Source organism: Helicoverpa zea, chromosome 12 (assembly GCF_022581195.2).
Source record: "Helicoverpa zea isolate HzStark_Cry1AcR chromosome 12, ilHelZeax1.1, whole genome shotgun sequence".
NCBI classification, from domain to species: domain Eukaryota; kingdom Metazoa; phylum Arthropoda; class Insecta; order Lepidoptera; family Noctuidae; genus Helicoverpa; species Helicoverpa zea.
This window is the reverse complement of record NC_061463.1, coordinates 7,472,360-7,483,381: the sequence shown is the minus strand read 5'-3', so window position 1 is coordinate 7,483,381 and position 11,022 is coordinate 7,472,360.

The following is an 11,022-nucleotide window of genomic DNA, read 5'->3' as shown; positions in this document are numbered from 1 at the left end:
GTAGAGCAAAATCAAGCTTTCAATAAAATGTCTAAAAAATAATTCGACTTTTACGTTTATTGCTACTGAATAACAATCAGTTAGGATCAGCACTTTATACTTAGCGAAAGCATTTCACACACTTTTCACTCTGATCGTGTATTGTTTTGTAAAAGTCTAGAAAGTTGCCAGTATCGCAAGATAACTTGACTTTTTTTGATTATTTTTTCATGTTAGTTAGTCTGACTAAATTCTTTCCACAGTGTTTGGATTAACATTAATAAACACTATAATATGTCCTTCTTGAATCATTGGAAGGTTAAATTGAGAGGTGGCTTTGAGTGGTGTTTTTCCACGTTATTTCAGGTCATATACCAACATAATCCTATACAATGTAAGCTAAGCTCTCCCTACACAGATTTATGTGGGTTCATTCTATAGGTCATATTACAATGTACCTAAAATTAGCTAAGCATATAATATTTTCGCGTCAAGAAAAGGCCAGTTAAGCCATATTAATTTTAAGAACGCCACTTTTTTGGTGAAGAATGAAAATATAAAAATATGTTAAACCTTTAAAAACTGTTCAACATTTTGACAAAGTCTGAACTCAAAGCATACAGTCGCTTGGAGTTTATTCAATTACATCGGTTGTCTATATCTTAGACTTTGTAACGTGTCTAGACTTCAAACATAGCATCTTGCCAGTTGCCGTCATAAAGATCAAAGACCTTAATTTAGACACGTTGGTGACTCCATGTCGTTGATGTGAAGTCGAGTGACTTCACATCAACGACATGGAGTCACCAATCAAAATTAAAAGATATACAGATTTCCACATGGTGTAGATACTCGTAAAGCAAAGAACAATTACCTACGTAACTTTAAGGGTCAGGGAAAGCGTTACAAAAACTAGAAAATCTGTTATTCAGAAAGCCCACAAATAAACATACATAGGACCATGGGAGGCGAGTCTTTTATCGGTCATTTACCGAGTATAATTCCAAACTGCTAACGGCTACTAAGAATTATCTAAGTGGAAAACCCAACAAAGCTTTGCCTCTTAATTGAAACCGCTGCGCTCGGCTCACAGAGATGCAAACATTGGTGAAATTCTTCTTGCTTTTATACTTATATTGATTTATAGCCCTAACATCAGACTACAATATGCTTATTAATGCCCTACGGATATTTTAGTTCCTACGGACACACCTTCATCAAAACATATGAAACTGTCTGGCTATATTGATTTTAATCTTCAATAATCACCTGCTTCCTCTTTATCTCACCGTGAATCAATTATAACTTTAAGGCGAGCGGTTATTTTTTGTACGTTTGAGTTGGATTCTAATCATTTGACTTGTTAATTGCTATGTTATATGTTATTTATACTATGTCCTGTAACACATGATACAGCGTCTGCTACTGTTTATAATAAAAACTCCGTCTGGTTTCTTTGCCTCTTTTTTATGATGAATCTACATATACATGCTTATATTACCACCTACGAGGATTTAATAAGAGATTCTTGCTGAATGCCATAGGTTATAAACTTTAATTCATATTACATTTTATTACAAGGAACTAAGATGCAAAACACCAAGACCATTATCGAAGGTTGCATACAGGGCACGCAGTCCTCTGATGGCAATTAGCGATGTCGATAAGGATAAACTGTCAAGGGAATTACCTTAAATTGTCTATACTTTATGCTACTTTGCGGTATGGTCTATTTCGTTAATCTGCTGCACATCAGATCAGCTCTTACTTGAAATGTCAAATGAAATCGAAACCGATTGTAATTGTAATGACATGATTTTGGCTGCTCAATCAACTTTGAAATATCATGTTTATAAATAGTTACCAATTATATGTATGTACTTCTTGGCCATAATTTATAGTTCACTAATTTTATCACTAGATGCGAAGTATTGCTTCCTTTATATTATGGGAAGACATGGATATGCGTCGTACCTATTTACAACCTGAGTGACGTATGTTGGCAACATTAAATGGGAATCATTACTGTAGGTGTCAGTAAGGCGACTGTCCATTGTTGTCGCTAATAGAACTTGCTTGAGTGACAGTAAACACTAAGTAAATATATTTAGGTTTCACACTTGACCTTTCATTGCATATACCTATTACCTTTCTATGTGTTGCTTGATGGTCCCGCCCGTGGCATTACTATCGCCACGCCACAACAGTGAGCGAGCCGCGGTGCAGGGGTGTCATGTGTCGCCTATGGTCACCGTCGATCGTTATCGTCGAGTGCATCGGTATAGTGCAGCATTACCGCTTGAAAAGATAAGCTGGTGATCGAAACAGTCAGTGCATAGCTGTCGGGTGGCAGACGCGGGGCGTGGAGGGCGGCGGTGCGGGGCGGGGGGCACGGGGCAGGCGCCCGTCTAGACGCTACGTCACGCGGCCTCGCGATACCGCGCCGGTAAACAACAATGTGCACTGACCGAATATGGCACCCGGCACGCCGGAGCGGTCACCGGTCACCCTGCTCGGCCCACTGCCGACGCCGCTGCACATCCCGTGCTGCCCAATGCACCGCATCGCCAGTAGAATGCACGTGCTTAGTGACACACCCCGCGGCACACATGTTCCCTCGTCTCACTCCAAAGCACGTGAAAGCATATGGTGGGTACCTGTAGTAAACAGCTGCTGTTCGAGAGCGCATACCAAAGTAAAAACCAAAACTATCAGTCATAAACATCTGCTACACCTGTATACCTAGGTACCTATCTATAGGTAGGTACTTTGAAAGTTCTACTCATTAACGTATGTCAAAATTGATAATGTATAAGGTTGATGTTTACCACGTTTTCTTTATACTTTGTAATGAGTCCTCGGTTACGTCTTTCAGCCAAACAAACAACAATTGGTGAACACACTTTGATGAATGAACCCGTGTGTACTGAAAGTCATTGTCATGTCAATAGACGAATTGCTAATGAGTAGTGTTTAACCGACTCGATTCATGTTGGAGCTCGTCGAATTGACCACCTGTATTTCAGGTGACCCGTGTAACATTACCGAATTCTTTTCTGTTCATTTATTATTTAAGTGGAAAATTCCGCAAATTCAGCATCATGTATAATTAATACATGGTGGCAATAATTTCCTGATGACACGTCTATTCGTTTCCCCAAATAGTATTGGCATCAAAGCGAGCAAAGATTACTGAGGTAGGAATTTTAATTTATGTGTGTGAAAGACTACGCATGATACACTTTATTGAGCATAAAACATGTAACACGGATGCATCATATTAGTACGCAATTCCTTTCATAGAATGCTCAATGAATTCGAATTTACATTGAGCAGGTAACGGGATGTAAATCCACTGAGCCGTTCATGTTCAAACGTTTTGTAAACATCTAAAGACTCTGCTTTATAGTTTGGCTGCAGTGGTATCGCTTTCAGTCCATATTGTTTTGGGTACGTGTATCTGCTACAACTATTTGAACAAAACAATGATAGGGTCGAGAAAACGTCTGCTGATACCTTTTATCTCTGACACACAAACCAACAAGCACATAGTCGCACGTACGCACGAGAAAAACAATGCGTATGAAATGGTGTCAAAATGCTAATTTTGTATTACAAAACACGAGGAAGTTTAGGATCGACGACAAGTTTCCAAATTAATTGCAATACATTATCCTTATGGATGTTAACATATAGGGCTTTACATTTAATTTTAGTACATATGTTATGGACCATGTGATTAATTCGGGCATTATTTATAATGCCCGAGCATTATGAATAATGTCTAGCTTTATCGGGCCAAGTGATTAATAACTATCTTAACTTCATTATTTATCACATTGTTCGGGCATTATTATATTGCTACATGATAGTTGGGCAATTTGATAATAAAGCTATATTTTATGCGGTGCGAGGGTGGCAGTTGTTCTAATAAATAAATCCTGTTACTTGCTACATATTTTATGATTATTATTTTAAATTATATGTTCTATTTTAATGGGAAATTATAAGTCTAGCCATAAAATTATTAATTGGACAATTGTCATCTAATTTACTAACTCGGCCTCGTTTTTCTTGATTCAATTTAATTTGGATTCAAAACATTGTATTAAAAACTGAACTTAGTGACGAAAACGAATCGCTGCAAAACCGACTCCACGTAGTCTTGTCTACCCTACCCCTAGAGTGCAATTCAAAACCGTGTAGGCACGGAGGGGCGAGGCGGCCTGCGAGCTGAGGCGCAGGTAGTTGAAGCGCTCGCCGCCGCGGCTGAGGCTGGCCGGCAGGGCCGGCCAGCAAGCCGAAGCTGCGGTGGTGAGCGTGAAAACCATCTGCGACGATAAGCTCGCATGGGACCGCCGGAGCCCCGTAGCGCCGGAGCCGTGACAGAAGCCATGCTTGCTGCATGTTGCATGCTTAGGTACTTCTATGCTCTGTCAATTGATATGGGATGTGTTATATTTAGTTTATTTTAAGTTAAATGTCAATAACAATAAAAAAAATGAAATTAAATATGTTTGTATTACTTTGCCCAAAAGGTCACGGGCAATATGTATAGTGCCCGGTCAATTTGATTGTTTGAATAATTATTATCAAATTGCACCCTCATATTGGGCATTATTCATAATGACCGGGCATTATGTATACTGCCCAATTTATCACTTGGTCCATAACACATACATGGAGAAACCCGTAATCATGGTATTTGTAGGCGGCGACACGACGCTTATGCACAGCCATTGCGTATGCGTATTATAAATTGTGCTGTTTACGTCCATGCGCACCTACATGGACTGATAATAACATTAATGGTGTCATCGTAACTCGTCCCCCATTGCGTAACCGTGATAAACATTTACATTACAACCAACATATGTATTTCGTAAAACATTTCTGAAAGCTGAAAAACTATCAGCACGTTCATTAATATTGTCAGCCTGATGATGTAACAACGTACAATTGTTAGCAAAACCAGCATACTTCCGAATGTAGGCCGCACTGATATAACATGCCTTCTGTGTGACAATGGAGTCATTTTGCTCTCCGGCTAAGGCACAACTCGTAAATTACTTTACAAATGAGGGCGACATAAGACGTGTACCAGATCTGGTTTAGAATAGTCCCCTTAGTTGTTCATTTATGGAATACTCCCCTAGTCTCCATAAACAAAGATTTGTCCTAAACCATAGATAGAGTTACATTTCTGAGATGAGCTTAAACCGACGTGTTTGTTTGGAAGATGTCTTGGCAGTATAAAAATGTCGTCACTGCTGTAAATAATTAAACCCCCTTTTTGTTTTCTAAGGTGCGTGTTTTCTAAGCGACCCTTTAACTAAGGCCTTATCTTGATGCACGTTCTGAAAATGTATGACTACTTGCATAGATATTGTACATACATATTTTATATTCAGAAATAAATACAATTCAAGTCCATTGTAATATTGTAATGCATATGCAATAAACTAACAAAGAGCTGCAAGTGACATCTGCATAAATGCAGATGTCACTTGCAGCTCTTTGTTAGTTAAGGTGAAGGCATTAAAGTGATCCTTACGGATCTATCAACTTTCACATTGTCTGGCAAACTGTTTTTCTAGTCGGTAACAACTGTCTGGCTCGCGTCTAGCCGTTAGCAGGAAGTACATCGCAATATTCAGCATGATGGTGCAAAATTACATTCCGACTCTTTGAGCAATCCTGCCTATTTCTGTGACTACAATATTTGTATCTGTCTTCGGTGAAGAGTTCTTTTTTGGTGTAAACCTTATTTGATTCAATTATTTTTCAGAAAATTCAGTATGTTTAATGTGAGTAGAACGTATTCGAAAAAGTCTTTGGGTAGATTCTACAGTAACTGAAATGATTACCCTTAATTTCTAAATTTACTTTCCAATTTATATAATTCGCAGGACAATTATGTCTGATACAAAAGCAAGACGCAGACCAAGCAGTAAACAACAGTTTGTTTTATTTAATAAAAATAAAAAAAGATCAAAAGACCCCTCCTTACGGTTGCTTGCAAGTAAAAATAGAGCACGCGCTCATAAATTGGGACAATGTTAATTAAGTAGGGTGGCTCCCTCCACTACAACCGGTTTGGCAGACGACTGCGGAAAAAATAAACGTAATTGAGGTGTCTGTAGGTAAGCCCTGCAGACGTTGCCCCTGGAAATAACAGGGCCCAGGTTAGGATTATTACCAAGGATATCTATTTTTAAGAAATCCTTTGTCCTGAGTAACTGATCTTTCCGTCCTGCGTGCTGACAGGTGGATGAACGAAATGAAACCACTTTGTATTGAAAATAAACGTCCATTCTCAAACAGGTAATTAGCAAATCCATACTTTCAATAACAAAACAAAGTCACATGTTTTTGTCAACAACAACATTATTGCAACAATCGCAGACACGTCAAATTATGCGAGCTGTTAATTTTAACCTACATTGAACTATAGACAACGATAGGACGTCTGTGTGCGTCTGTTAGTCACATAAACACTAAAGGTTATAATTTTCCACTGTTCAGTAAACATGCGAGTTATAAGCTAAATTGAGGAGCCGTTACTTCGTAAATATTATGGCAAATGTTCCTATTTATAGAGCACTTACAATCATGATAATATCCTGTTATGTCTTTCAACCTTTACGACTACGATCACGTGTATGTATTAGTCATTATACTACACGAATTAACTATCTACAATCAAACAGGAAATAAGACGTAAACGATAACATTATCATTGATGAAGATTAAAAAAATATATGGAACTTGATTAATATTACGTCAGTTTTTATATAGGCATATACTTATAGGTTTTTATATGCATCTTCAATGGCATCACATTATAAAAGAGTGTTGGTATTCGTTTTAGCATATCTGTACTCATATATTAGTCCTCAAATTATGTTTTCTGTTTTGTTTGAAGTTTCCTCTTTATTCTATAAATTAAAATAAATCTTTTTTGTACCCTAATGGCTCCGAAATTGCTCAACTAATTTGAAAAAATATTTCATTATTGGAAAGTGCACCCTTCCTGAATAACATAAGATATACTTTATTCCGGAACGGGTAGTAGTTCCAACAAGACGTGAGACGTAAAACCGCAGGAAAACAGCTAGTACTTACATTAATAGAAATGTTATGTATGTAAAAACATAGTATTCATGATATTGATACGAACAGTCTACATTGACGCAAGTCTGGCGAAGTTATTTGCTTATCATTCCAACTTATCCATGTTATGGCTAGCTACAGCAATTTGAAAACAGTCCATCAAACCGCGAAGTATTTTATCAGTCAGGTAAAACTGTTTTGCAAATGCTGCAAATATGAACATTTCATCATTTTGAATTTATGAAAATGAATATTCCATGACGCAAGTACATAATGTTTGCAATAGTTAAGTAATTTTTCCGTTATGATTTGTCACACATAATGGTTGTTCCATTTATTATCTTGTTTCAGCGTTTAGAAGTCAAAGATGTCAGGTAGGTACGCTATATTTGACAATTCCTCAATAAATTAGTGCGTAGCATAGTTTCAATATAATGATATATGTATCAATTTGATTCTTCGTATGGGTAAGACCCTTTTATATAGGTTAATGATTTAAGTACATTCTAAAATGATAATATTAATTATTGATCGTGATTCTAACAATAAGTAGGGCCCCAAAAGTCCTGTAGGCCATCGTGCATCAATGCAAAGTCCGGAACTGAGTTTCACCAAGGCCGCTTTGTAACTGTAGTATGTAGGTCGTCATCACAGTCACCTAATTATATTAAAGTCGTATAATTAGAATGATAGTCATATCATGCAATTAATTTTATGACTTAACCAAATGGTTTATCTACATACAACGATAACCAGTAACAACTATGCCAATGTAACATTACAAAACGCCTCGTAATGAAAACGATAGTAGAATTTCAAGAATATTGCATCAGAAAACATATAAAAAATCGACACATTCATGTGAGATCGTGTACATTACCCGTCGTTACGCTAACTTACTTTCATGTACTTACCATAACACATTTGTAGGCAGTTAGAATAAATGATTGCACAATTAGAGGCAAACGAGGCGCTCTTCACATTAATAATGCGTTGCGGTCAATTTAACATTCACATTACCTTGCGATACGACGGTGTCCAAAGAAACGAGCACACCTGTCTAGACGCGCACACTTCCACACATAGCTAATGATACGAGCTGATACAAGGCCCACTGTTACAATGCATCTTCAAACCCCACTGCACGTAAACACTGTCCAGATAACCAGCCGACTATGATATATTTTAGGAGTCTGCCATAAAAATATCATCTCGTTAGTCATGTTGATTTACATAATATTATGTATATGTGCTGTAATCTAGTTAATCGTGTGTCTATCTTAATTAATGTGACAGTTAAACTATGAAAATCAAACTATATTAATTCCTCCCAGTAGAATGAATGTCATAATATTAACTTGTCAAAAGTTTGAAACTGTTAAACGTAGTGTAATTACCAACACGCTTCCATGTTCTTACATAAAGTTAGAGCGTGAAGTCGTAACAATATTTTAGATGTCACATGTAATAAAACTTAGTCCGGAGTCTTGACAATCATTCGCCTGTGCTACCGACTTTAAGCCGACAATTATAACTTTAATCTTAATTTTGATAACCGACTTATGTGCTTATTCTTTGTTTATAAAATGATCTCTGAACACTAAAATTAGCAAGTTAATTATCGCCTGACATATTTTAGTGTCTGTATAAATTCTTAAATTAACTTAAGGACGTAAGGCTTAAATTAACTTAAGATACAAATATTCATAAAGCAAAAATAACAATGGCTAAACGCGTTTTGTTGTTAGGAACATTGTTTTAAAAATAGAACAGTGTATGCGCGAATGAATGCAAAGATTCACAAGAGTTAGTAACCGCCGCTGTTTCATAGTTTAGTGTCATGGTCACACTGTGACCAGGGCATACTTAAGGAAGCGGGAGCCGGCCCTGGCCGCGATACACTCGCATTCATTCATTCACATTCACTCACCAAAAAGAACAATCAATATAAAACGACGATACGTATCTCAGTGTGCTTCTGTTACCTGATAAAACGCATCCTTCATGCAATGACATACACGAACTACTTGACTTTTAAAAGATAAATAATTGATTTAACTGAAACGACTGCACTCTAATTAGAAACGGCGCTGAAATTTTCGTTTGTTCCTACTTAGGTATTTGGTTAAAAGTTTTCCAAGGAAATATTTTGCTTAAATAATAATGTTTTAAAAAAGCCAGCATAGTATAGTAAATTATGCAAAACATTTTCTCGTGAAAACTAAATAGGAACTGTTATCTTGAAGAGAAACTTCATGGCGATCATTGACATTTTGCTCACCGTAAACATTACTACACTTACTTTTATATCCATGCGAACTTACGGTTCGTTTAATGGAAAGTCGCAAATCTGCGCTGTCTACCGGGTATTGGTAGTGGAGTGCAATAAAACTGTAGTCTAGTCCCACCTTTGTCTAAATAATGTACTTCCTGTAGACTATCCGCTGCGTCCGCTTTCGCCCTCAGTGTATGGAATCTAGCCAGACCAGACGCCACGCTCCGCTGCCTGAGAAAAATGTGTCTACCAGCATAATAGTTTCAATAGAAATAGTTCTAGAAATCACATTCAGTTAATAGCTTAATGGCGAAATGAATTTGATAAATAATCACTTTTGATTGATGTCCATCCATTTGTCATTATGCAAAACTCGTGCGTAACATGTAATAAATTTTCTTTCATGCAAGTACCTATGTTATTTAATGATTTCGAATTCGAAACCTACGGTATTGTTGTAGTAGTTTATTTTTAGACATTCATACAGTTATTAGTTTTCTACTCATTTTCAGTTGTATTTGATATATCAGCTATCAAAACTAGGTAAGCAAGCGATATGATATCTACACAGGTAGAGTACCTACTTACTCAAATGAATTGCATCTGATACTATAGTAGCCCAGTCTTTCTTGTCTGTGCCAAGTGTGCCACCCTAAAACACATATGTATACATAGTTATCTCAAGATGATTATGTATGAGCCAATGTGTGAAGCACAAATTATAACAAAGATTGATTGAATGGGTACTGTAAGATGAAGACGAAGTTGTAATTATTTTCCAACTTCTTATGTAATAGATTCGTCTGATTGAGTGCAAATTAATTGCTCACTTAGTAGAAAACAGTTCAAAGATAATGATGTAATATATCACTCACTACTGTTCTCAGAATCTGTCTTAAAAAGAGAAGTAATTTAAAATGTGCTAGCAATTGGTTTAGTTTGTCACCAACTTTAAATGACTCTGTCCAGATGAAGCTAAACATAGTGTATGTAACCTGCTTCTGCTCTGTATATTAGTAATTCTAATTCCCCAAACGAACCCCGTCTCGTTCGGCATTGAATGCTGGCACAACATGTCTCGATCCGATTGTTTGTATTCGATTCGTTCGACATCAAGAGTGACGTGACAATTAAGTCACGTGAGCTGGGCTTGCGACACATGGTAGGCGCCAGACGTCTAGACGGCCCGTCGCGTCACCTGAAGGCTCTTCAGGAAGGCCGCCAAAATTCCTCTCCCCAGCGCCGCCCTCCCCCCGCGCCCCGCAGACGGCAGGCGGCCTCTACTTACCTATATACGGTACAGCTACAGTCCGCACACAAATGAACTAGGTACGCATTCTACAACATTACTGTAATCCGTGGCTTTAATGGTTTTTTGTTGATTGCTCAGACTACTTTTAATCCAGAAAGTAATTCGTGATGGTGTATTTAGGTTAAAACCTTGTAGGTTAGTAACCTACTACTGTAGTAATATAAAGCATTGTTTTCATTTAGAATAGTTTTTGTTACCTGTTATCTGACGAGTCTGTTTACGTATGAAAATGGAAAAACCAAAGCGCATGTAAAATAAAAATACGGAAGAATGTCGGTATGTTATCTGTAATCTGTAACCTATCTATGTTTCGATGAAAGTCATGTTACGTATTTAATTCCTT